The sequence below is a fragment of the Notothenia rossii genome, assembly GCF_949606895.1.
Source record: "Notothenia rossii genome assembly, chromosome: 8".
In the NCBI taxonomy this organism is placed as follows: Eukaryota; Metazoa; Chordata; class Actinopteri; order Perciformes; family Nototheniidae; genus Notothenia; species Notothenia rossii.
In genome coordinates this window covers 67,313,137-67,325,268 of record NC_136906.1, presented here as the reverse complement: position 1 = coordinate 67,325,268, position 12,132 = coordinate 67,313,137, and the positions used below count along the sequence as shown (strand labels likewise).

Below are 12,132 nucleotides of genomic sequence, written 5' to 3'. Positions count from 1 at the left end.
GAAAACATGACACATCATGAGTAAGGCTGTTTTATTTTTTGTTAATGGCCTTTGTTCGCTGAATGATGTTGAATTACAAATATAGACATAAACAGTAAATGTGTGGTATGTGGCTCAGGGGCTTAGTCGGGGGGGGGGGGTCAGGTTTCCATCCCACCCTCTGCCGTCAACATGCTGATGTGGCTTTGGGCAAGATATTTAACCCCAAATTGCCGTAAGCTTTTCTACGGTATTGAGTGTATGTGCATGTAAGTAGCTTTAGATAAAAGCATCAGCTAAGCACTGACTAAGCATGCGCAGGCTGTGGAAACACATGTCCTCTTTGTAAAGTAAAGAATATCAGTGGCTATAATGTGTACAGTATATATTTTTAAAAGAAGAGCAATAACGTATCTTATCATAAAAGAAATATAAAAAAAAGCGAGCAATTATGTAAAAAAACATAGAAAATTAGTATTATTATTATTATACTGTTGCTTTAATCAATCAATCAATCAATCAATGTTTATTTATATAGCCCAATATCACAAATGTTACATTTGTCTCAGTGGACTTCACAGTTTGTACAAAATATCAGTATGACAATACGACACCCTCTGTCCTTAGACCCTCACATCGTACAAGGAAAAACTTCCAGAGAAAACCCCACAGTTTAAAGGGAAAAATGGGAGAAACCTCAGGGAGAGCAACAGAGGAGGGATCCCTCTCCCAGGACGGACAGACGTGCAATAGATGCCGTGTGTAACGATTACTATACATGAAAATTTGTGTTATTCAACCCTTTCTTTGTTGAAAAGGCCCAGGTTATTTTGGGCCCATATTCTTCTCTTTTCTAGGAAGTCAAGTGTGTCTTCGAAAAAAAAAAAAAGGGCGCATAGCTGAATCATGAGATAGAACTGTGTCTGGCACGTATTCATTTTTAAAATGACTACAGGGTTCAGTAAAAGAAATGAAGAGATGCCTTGTTCTCTATATTCCAAATGTGTTAATATCTTAAAGCGGGTTTGGAAGGCCTATCCATCCTGCTTAACGAGGGGAAGCTGCTGGGTGCTGCAGTGTGATCATAAATAAAAATACTTTGATGCATAATGAACATTGTTTTCCCCACAAGTATTTAGGGTAATGTATTGTTTGTTAAGAATGTAATGATTTATTTTGTACTGTTATTGCCTTTACTTTTTCTGTTGCAGTTTTTCCCATCTAAAAGAAACAGCATCATCATTACCAATCATGAGGAAATGAGTAATTAAGCATAAAGACATATTAGTTGTTCTCAATGTGTCAACTCCTTTTCTGTTATATAATACACATATCAAATACCTATTAAACATTTTGTTTAGAGGAACAGCTCCTTCTCCAATGACCTATCAAACTATTTGAATAAACTATTTTTCCAATAAAAACAAATTCTCCTTTTCTTTCCCAACTCAAATCCCATTTATTTCTACTGCACAAATATTCTTACATTTCTCCAGCCTCATGAGTATTTCACAAGAGGTTTGCAAGACGATTAAACTTCTGTTATGCATTTTTGATCGTGTAACATGAGTTTTCTCTTGCACATCTGTTTACCCGAATCAATGAATGTAATAAGATAGATTTCAAATATTATATATATTGTGTTGATACCACATGTTCCCAGTACCACTATACGTGCAGCATGCTATAAAGGAATCTACTTTTTCTGAAATAATCACATTTAAAATGGTGCAATAGTTGTTGCTATAACCCCACACTATAACCTAAACCTAAAAAGCAGATTAAAAAAATCCATAATGATACAAATATACATTTAGTGAATTGCAGATTTGTTACAATAAGGAAATCCAAGATTTTCAGACTCATAAAGTCATTTTCTCTTTTCCCCTCATAAACAAGTACCGAAGCCTCTTTACATTTAAACCACTTAAACCTCCATCTGCCCCTTCGCTGCATGTGTTGTTTGTTCTGCACCTCCTTGTACATTTCGGTCATTACTTGGCATGAATGCAAATCAAAAAAGAGCATGCACGCAAAGGCCCCTCTTCGGTGGACAAATAAAGGTTGAAAACAAATGGAGATGATGCGTTCAAACAGCTCTTTGGAGTGTAAAGAAAGTCCCTGTGGATGTCTCTTAATAATAATGCAACCCCCGGACAAGGCTGCGCAGGGAGTGTGAATCACTGCCTGACAAAGACTCTGCCATTTAACCAGCTGCCATGTAAACAAATGTGATCATCTCATCAATCTGCAGAGGTTTCAGAGAGTGTGAAGGCAAAAGATTGTTTTCTTTTCAACCGTCCATTTTCAGAACTCAACTTTGCAGATGGAGATGACGTATGGTTTGTTTGGAGCTGCACACTTTGAATGTTGATGCTGATGTAATGCAAATATTGATAGAGCAATTGTCCATTTTATTGATCGTAATACAACCTTGTGGATGTGCTTGGTGTTTTTTAAAATATAAAACACATTGGTTTCTTTTTGCTCTAAGATCATTTAAAAAATGAAAGCTGCCTTGCCCTAATATACTAAACACAAGTTATTTAACGTTAATACATGTTAATGCCTTTATCTGTGTTTGAGTCTTTGGCAAATAGAATAATATTGCATTTACATATCCTATTTGACATTACTTTATACTATAGTATAATGCCATGGTGCAATACACACACATACAAAACTGAAGTGTTGACTTTACGTAAGGCAGAGAGCCTTTTAGCACAATGACTCCATTGTTTTCTGACAAGACAATAAAGTTGAACTTCAATTTAAGATTTCACTTAGATTTCAACTCTGTCATATGTTCTGGCCGGGCGGCTGTGGCTCAGTTGGAGCGGGCTGTCCACTAATCGGAAGATCAGAGGTTCGATCCTCCTCCAGTCCACAATGAACCCCATTTTGTCCCAGAAGATAGCGTGTCAGTGTGCGTGAATATACCACTTCTTGATATGAGTTCGGGTTCCTACCATCAGTTTATACATTTGTGTATGAATGTGTTTGTGTAAATGGATAAATGTTGGCATAAGCGCTTTGAGCTCTAAGGACAGAGGGTGTCGTTTTCTCATACTGATATTCTGCACAAACTGTGCTGTTGTATTTACTGTAGGGTATTTTTATTATATGTACAGCACCTTGGCTCGACCAAAAATCGTTTAAAAATGTGCTATATAAATAAAACTTGATTTGATTTGATTTGAGCAGACGAATGGCAAACACATTTGTTTTAGACAGGTCCCTTTACCATGTGCATTTGTTCATAGACAGGTTCGTTGTTCTGTGTTTTTATTGTAAGGTGTTTTTGTGAATGTATCTGCATTTGATGTTTGTCTGAAGCATTTGTAGCTGTTTCTTCTGAAATGTGGTATATAAGTAAAGCTTTCCATCCTTCCTTTGTTCCTTTGTTCATTCGTTAATTCGTTAATTCATTCCTTCATTCTTTCTTTCCTTTCCTTCCTTTCCTTCCTTTCCTTCCTCCCTTACTTGATTGATTGCTTCCTTCCTTATTTGATTGCTTGCTTGAATGCTGCTTGCTTACTAACTGACTCTCTGACGGACTGACTAACTGATTTACTTACTTACATACTTACTCACTAGAGGTTAGGGCTGGTTCTAGGACACCTGTGAAGATGGAGTGGGCTAATTAACTAAAGGTTTAGGATGGAGCGTGAACACTGGAGATCCCCCGTCTGTAAATCATGAGACACTCCCAACATCAAATGACTCAAGAGGCCCTATGGGCATAAGGGTTGATTACATTTGTTTTTTTAAGTTAGCTTGGACGAGAGGTCAATAGAGGAACTCATGATCTCTAAAACAGATCCACATGCAGACTACATTGGCTCAAGAAGACCGGCTATAGGCCCTGAATCCAATGAGCATGTTGACCTTGAGTTAAAGGTGACCTATCATGCAAAATGCACTTTTGTTCGCCTTTATACATGAATATGTGTCCCCGGTGTTCCAGGGAACTCACCAAGTGTCAGAAAACACAACCCTCTCTATTTTCCTCCATACCCAAATCTCTTAAAAAGGGTCTGCAACGGATCTGATACAGACTGATCCACATTTGAGCACTTCTATGACGTTACAGAAGTGGCGCTACGGCTATTGGGCCAACTCCACCAAGCAGGAGGAGACAGCCACGGACATTGCCGTTCGAAAGCGCTGGAGACGCTGTAGTACATATGCCAGGCCTGTAGATGGTGCTGTTCTCACAGAATCAGCCCATGCAAAGACAGTGTTAAATTGAGTGAAATGAGGAATGGCTAAAATGCATGATCTGTTTGGTATTTTGAAAAATAAAAAGTATAAATATACCTTATATAGGTATGGTCCTACACTATATTATTCAAATATAGCATGATAGGTCCACTTTAAAGCTTAAAGCACAGTCTGGCCGTTATGACTAACACGCAGGATGATTCACAACTTTGTCAGAGATTGTCTGACAGAGGTCGTGGAGGTTCCTTCGAAATTGTAAGCATGATGCTGAAAATGCAAAAAGAAAAAACTCAACAACGAACAAACAACCTTACACAAAAAGGCCTTCAACATGAACACATCTATTGCCTGGCAACAGTGTTGGCAACATGTGAACTTCTTGAACCCCAAACACATGACCCTGGGGAAGGTTTTCATTTCTCTCTGACAATTCTAACGAGACCAACCAATCTTTATAATTATATCAAATTATATCAGATCTGTCTGCTTATGATCCATACCATTTATAGATGATTACATACCAAGTATCATTCACAATATGTATTTTCAGATGTTGAAATTAGCCCTAACCCTGGGAACGGTTGCAATACAATCATGGACGGTTGTAACATTTGAAAAATTATTTTGACTAATTTGACTGATAAAGGGAAAGTGTGTAGGATTTGGTGGCATCTAGTATTGCGCTTGCAGAAGAACTACAGTGGACTTCAGTTAACACGAAAATGTAAAAGCATGCTAACCATGCCACTTAGCATCCCCAAAATATATATATATATATTTAACTTTACATTTTTAGGCCATACAAATGGTCAGGAAAATACAACACGAATATAGCTCATGAAAATGAATTACATTCTACATTTAAAACGCCTTTTTTTAAATGAATGCAACAGATGTTAAGAGTGTCTATTTATATGTCTTCCTGCAGTGGGGAGGATCTAACTGAACATTCACTATTTCCCTCACAAAGCATTCAACTTTTTGTGAACTTTATGTGGCCCCTCTGGCTGACATAAAATGTGGACAACAGTAGAAAAATACAAAAAATATATATAAAAGCCTTCCTTGATGTTCATACATTTGAAAAATTCTGATTTATATGTCAAGTAATGCAACACTTTTTCTCACTCTGTTCTATTTCGGAGTGTTTTGGTGTTTATGATTTACATAATATATGAATCATAGAAATACCTGGCCCCATTTTTACTGGTTAGTCATCAGCCAGCCCGGCATCTTCTATTTTTTGATGTCCTCGGTTCCCTCTTGTAGAGATATGGAGTATCAAATGACATCCTCCCAAAGCAGCACAATGACTATTTAGGCTGTCAGTCCCATAATAGGCCACCTAAGCTTGAAATGAATAGACTTACTGTGACTGTAACCTTTTGTAAACTAATTACAGACTTCAAGTTTCATATTCCAGAGCAATCGTACAGTAACTCAGGAGCAGGTTATACAACTGTGCGTCATGAACAGACTGACGTCGTTTAAAACATTGTGAGTGAGAAGGAATGTCCCTTTGGGAAGTGTGTGTGTTGCCTTGAGTCCTCCCTTACGTCGTGGGAGGAAAAAGCTGAAATACAAAGAAGTGATGCAAGGAAGGTTGAAACATGTCTTTGTTTGAAAAACTGTTTTTTCTCCGACCACTTTATAGTTCTAGTAAGGTGTTTTTTAGAGGTTATAACCTTGGAAGAGCATCTTAAAATAGGTGAGGGTGTGTGGGTGGAAAACTCTTTCGATGAAAGAAAGAGATGTGTTGTTTGTAAAAGTGTCTATTCTACAAGGGTCTGCAGCGAGACAGAATCTGCCTCTCGCCTTATTTAAGGGCACCTGAAGACAAGTGGGCTTATCAGAGCAAATCTTAACAAAACGCCTACAAGTTTTTGAACCCAAGGCTTATCTCTTTTTCAAACATCCAAATCCCAAAACATTAGGGATGAGCTGCTGTGGCTCAGAGCCAGACGTGAGGAAGCCTCGAGCAGCAGACACACCAACAGTTAACTTTATAATCCACACTGAGCTGTAAATGTGTACATTGTTAGCTTAACATACTAAATGGATCCATCTTTATAGAAATCCTTTTAACAACACTTGAGAGACCAATGTGCAGACCAGGAGCTGTCCAATAAAAGAGATGTATGTGGCAGATGTTAAGAATGCTATAGTCGTTTACTCCCTGTTCCTTTTGATCTGCAACCAAACCAAAAGCCTCCCTTAATCCTTTAAGAACAGAACGTTATCACACCATGTTCCACCTCTTACTTAAATCAATGAATAATGATATATATGGCAAATCTTGTCCATGGCATCATTCGCTTTTAATTTATCATCCTATATTTTAATCACTTTTCTCCTATAGCTCAGCTGCTTCTTTATAGGTCTATAATTCATCAAAATGGTTTCCTATAGTACAACACTCTGAGCGATACCTGAGAGATTGAGTGTCTCTTCCACAGACTTCTAACAGTGCGCATGAACTGATATTATTGCTAAAAGTGTGTGAGTGCACAATAACTTTTGCAAAGATCGAACCAAGAGAACCAAATATAACACCAGACATCTTCCCCCTTCCTTTTTAGTCACGCTTTAGAGTCCCATTATATGCGTCTATACCCAAAGATAAGGAAGAACCAATTTTGCCCTGGAGTGTCTCAACACACATTAATGCCAGTGATTCAGAACATGATACACAGTGAGTGTAGAAGGACAGAAGTCTCTGAACAGCAATGCCACTGCTTTAACCTCCTACAGCATTTCCCTGAGGATATCCCAGGAAGCACAGTCCTCCGTCTGTTTCCAAAAAACCCTAAAATAGAAAAATAAAAATCCCACATTGTTTCTCTGGGACCTGCAGGCTCAACAACTGGGCAGGGTTGCAAGTTGAGACAAACCCTGAGGCATTTTATCTCTTTTGATGTAAATAATGTCTTCATGTGTGATTAATGAGGGAAACAAAATAACCCAAATCCTATCATTTTCCTCTTGTTCATCTCCACGTCCGCTGAACCATTTGAGAAGATGTTTGTTTGCAGTGACCTACATTGAATACAATTGTGTATAGTTTAAAATTCTCCAAAAGGATCTGATATTTATTGGTTTTTGACAACGGAAAAATAAGGTTCAAAGATTTATGAAACAACTCTTACATCTGAGCTAAAAATATGTCAGTTTCTCCTTTCATTTTCGTAATACGCCACAGAGCAGGGAAGTGAGCAGTAATGCCGGATTAAGTGATACAGCACACACTGCTATTGTTTTGTGTATCATTACATTTAGAGTGGATGTTTCTTGGAAAGAGATTGCATCTTTTATCCACCAGGCCTACTGAATAAGCTATACCGAGAAGATTATATCCAGTAAATGCATTAGTGGAAACACATTTGTGAGTGATGAAGCGCCCGCAGGCTCCATCAACACTGTGGTGAAATCCATCACATAGATCTAAGAGAGGCTTTCTCAGAGATGGACAGTGTTGGAGCACTGCTGTGTGGTGATGAAGAGGACTGCATGGAGTCAGAGTTCAGTACACACTAGGAATTATTGGCGTGGACAGTGTGCATCATTATAAGAGTTTGTTTTTTTCCAATGTCCTGGTTTAGGAATACCCGGATCAAGCAGCTGGTTCAATACCACCTGCGTGAGAAAGTTTATCTGAAGTATAGACATCTGGTATAATGTGTTTAATGTATAAGACTGAATAATAAATATAGGTTTTAATGTCTTTGCTATCACACATTTTTTTATTTGGTTTTACACTTTTTGGAACACATTTTTGTAATTCACCTTAGATCAAATAAAGTGTTCTGTTTGTAATGATTTTTGTAATTGATGTCTTGTGCTGATCGTGGCTGCTGTGATTTAAACTTTAGCCACCAGAGGCTGCAATTTGGTCACAAATAATGCAGGCTTTTTCTATATTCTGAGTGTTGATGTGTTCTCTATTTCACTACTTGATTCATTACACTTACAGTATGTTAATGCAAATGCATCCACATAAATGTTTATACATGTTGGGTTTTAAGAATGTGTAATTTTCATAATTCATAATTTGACCTCAACTTGTCAAGCTTAATATGAGCTGAGAATCTTCAGAGAACAACAACTATCCTGTCATTAAACCCCACACTTGTCTCCAAACAGAACATTGCTTAAAAATCTGTTTAACAAACATGTCAGGCAAGTTTTATTCTTTCCTGTATTTTCTACTCTCCTGTGGTACAATAATGTTCCTGTGATCTCCTTGTAGGATACAGGGATTCATCATTTACTGGTATTTATAGAGTTTGCTTAGAAAATATATAATGAGATCACAATGGAATCTGCACAAGGGATCATAACAGCATGACACAGCAAGTGGGCGCTTATTGCAGAAACATTATAAATGTGCAATTGGACTTGTTTGAGGTGGTTTAAGGTTACAGAATGTATCATAAAACGAAATGCATAGAGGAACACAAATGATGTGAGATGTATACGATCATTTATACAAAGGTTAATTATCAATATTGTACTGTTCTGCTAAGGACATGAAGCCACACGATGGGGTTTTAAAGGCTGGATAATATTTTTGTTGGACTCAAAAAAAAAATGTTTTATGTGTATACTTTTCTCTGCTGAAATTATATATATTTATATGTGAAAATCCCTACATAAAACAGAGGTGTATATAGATAAAGATAAATCAATACAAAATGGGATTTACAATGTATGCACCATGACCTTGCAATGGGAAGAATGCTTTAACAGTCACCTAATTTTTTTATTTAGCACTTTTGAAAAATATGAAATACATTTATTGATACAGTGTTATGCTTGGGATAAGGTCAGGACATACGTTTATATATTTACATAAACCAAATATTCTGTGAAATAATGTCCAAACCTGCCTATAAGCCTACATGTTGTAAAAATGTAGGCTTTGCAAATAAATTACCCCACCGAGGCTGTAGCACTTCCCCGGCCAAAAGGCAAAAGGGGGGACATAAATATCTGAGGGTGCCTCCTTTGTTCATCGTTTAGTCACCTCTGTGGCCCCTGGAAAACCATTAAACGAGGAGGACTTCTCCCAGGAGCCCGGCATTCCTCAGATTCCTCCGGTCTGATGTCAGAGCTGAGGGGAGGCATCTGGACCCGCTGCTGCCTTCAGGGACCCCGCCAAGGCTGGGACATCCCGACTCCACTCTAGGAAGGGATTATTGCCCTTGCTTACATCATTTCAGTGGAGATAAATGCATAGGGTCCAGGGACATACATTTTTTAAAAATAAAATTGCTTTCTTTTGATAAAAACAGATTTATGTTTTATTGCAGTTTAATGCACTTTTTAGGAAACTGCCTTCCTAGCTAGTTATCTGTATACCATTCAAATTAATATCTGTTTACAAGCTGAATATACAATTACATTCAGCTTAGGTTAGTTTAGCACAAAGACAGAGAACAACGGCAAACAGCTAGCATTGCTGTGTCAAAGTGAAACAAAAACTACGTACCAGCGTCCACACTCTTTAACACCATTATGAATTAAGTGTAAAAAGTCTAGATCCCAAAATGTACACTTTTGTGATGTCATTAAAAATGTAGTTTAGTGACCACCACCAGCTGTAATTATCATTGTTTTACTTAAATAGTATATATAGGCTATATATTATAGAGGTAAAAATGATCTAGGGATTCACAATTTAGATTAGATTCAACTTTATTGTCATTGCACAGAATAGTACTGAGTAACGAAATAAAAAAGTTTAGCATCGAACCAGAAGGGCAAAACAAGCAGAAAGTGCAGTGCATGGTATAATATAAATATATGCATATGCCCAGATGGCAGATATAAACTGAAGTAGCCTACGCTATGAACCGTATAAGGAGGTTTAACCATTATAAACAGCAGAATAGAAATTGAATACACTATAGATCAGGTCTACAAATAGAAAGTATAATACACAATACATAATAAATATGAATATATTATAGACCGTTATTGACGTTTTGAAAATATGAATAAATGTGGGTATGGTAAAGACGAATGTGGCCAAAGAAGACAAAGTACCAAAGTCAACTATTCTAAATAGTTTAGTAGTAGGCCTACATAGGAAATGTATTTGTTTGTATGCATTAGTGTCATCATGTCAGTGTCAGATTTTCCTTACCCAATGCATAACGCCCCCTTTGACTAAAGTTCCAAATTCCAATATTTTCTGCTGCTCCTGAACACAGCTTTTGCTTGTCTCCCCCCTGTCCTGAACGCGTCCATTGGACTACAGGGACCACTACTATAAACATATCAAAAGTCGTTGCGCTCGAAGAGGACCACGTCGTAGTTACACACAGCCAAGTTGGAGAACTTTTTGTGACTTTTTTTATGACTTTTGGGCTCCGTGAAAAAACGGAGAAAAAACGTGGGAGTTGGAGCAGCGACAGTTTGTGACTTTTTGTTCTAAAAGTTGCTGCGCTCGTTTGATTCAAGAGTCTCTCATGGGAACGTATTCAGAAGAAAAACACGATATGAGGATTATCTGCTGGCTTTGAGCTTCAACGCCGTCGAGCAAAGAGGTGTTTCTCCAGCAAGGAGCCGAAAACGGCATGTAGCGCAGGATTTAGGGTAAGTTTTCTTCATGCAACAAAACAAAATCATAACCAGGAGAGTTTTGTTATGCTCTTGGTTGTTTCCAAAACGCCTTGAAGTAGTGAAAATCTCTTTTAATGTCTCAATGCGCAGTGTAACATGTAGGCCGAATGGCCCGGGCCACGTATAGCAGTCAGGGGAACCCAAATATTCTCATGCTAAACCCCCACCCCGTCTTTCTCCATATAAACATACATTAAAGTACAGACAGAGCCTCCTTTCCTCTTGAAAATATGTGTACCACTGAACTGGAGAACAAAGTAAACCTGTAGGTAAACTGAAAGCAGTGTGAAGAGTTACACCTCCAATCACAGCAGGCTACCACGTTATAGTAACAGGTAATGAGGTAATGCTGAAGTATTAAAACAGCCATCATGAATTTTGAATATTAATAAACTTGTCTAAATATACTTTATGGAGGCTTTTGCACAAACCCCCTGAGCACCTAGTTTGGACTTCTCTTTTGGAGGCAATGGACAAAACTAGGCATCACTTGGATGACCTACCTTACTCTAGTGTTACACCTAGAAATGACAACTACACACTTAAAACAACCTGTGTCGCTTTTTGACTGTATTTTAGTGCACAGTGCATGGAGTCATTCAGGTAAAACAAGAGACTTAAAGTAAGACCTGCATCTGCATCCGTATGACCTACAACACTTTATTGTTACACCTAGAAATGACAATCAAACTCTGACAACCACCTGTGTTAACATACGCTCATTGACTGTAGTTTATTGCACATGGCATGGAGTCATTCATGTAGAAACAAGAGACTTGGAGTAAGAGCTGCACATGCATCCTTCCCAAAGGTGACTTACATCATGGGTTCAATAGTGATGATGTTATCATTTTTGTTTGCCCTGCTCACACCCTGTACGTGCATGTTTGTGTGAGACTATGTAAAGATGTGTTTGGACATGCACCTTGGACTACCACCATCCATTACTGTACAAAAAAGGAAAAGAAAGGGAAGAGTTCTGTAAAGGCAAATATAGCATAGCTGCAGGAGGCGTGGGCCACACACACACACACACACACACACACACACACACTCACACGCACACACACACACACACACACACACACACACACACACACACACACACACACACACACACACACACACACACACACACACACACACACACACACACACACACACACACACACACACACACACACACACACACACACACACACACACACACACACACATCTGGCTGTCTTTATAAGCTCAAAGGCATGCTATGTAAATTATATGGTGCCAAAGCAAGTGGCTCGGGAGTACACACCACTTTTAAAA

At 38.2% G+C, this 12,132-nt stretch overlaps 1 protein-coding gene across 1 annotated transcript in view; it reads left to right on the top strand.

Annotated features, from left to right (window-relative positions):
• The first annotated feature begins 10,427 nt into the window (after window positions 1-10,427).
• Window positions 10,428-12,132, top strand: part of LOC307014923 (tyrosine-protein phosphatase non-receptor type 14-like) — a 37,819-nt gene continuing 36,114 nt past the window's right edge. Inside the window, exon 1 of the mRNA XM_079643184.1 lies at window positions 10,428-10,800. The gene's annotated coding sequence lies outside the window, so the exon portion shown is untranslated. The remainder of the gene's footprint in view (window positions 10,801-12,132) is intronic.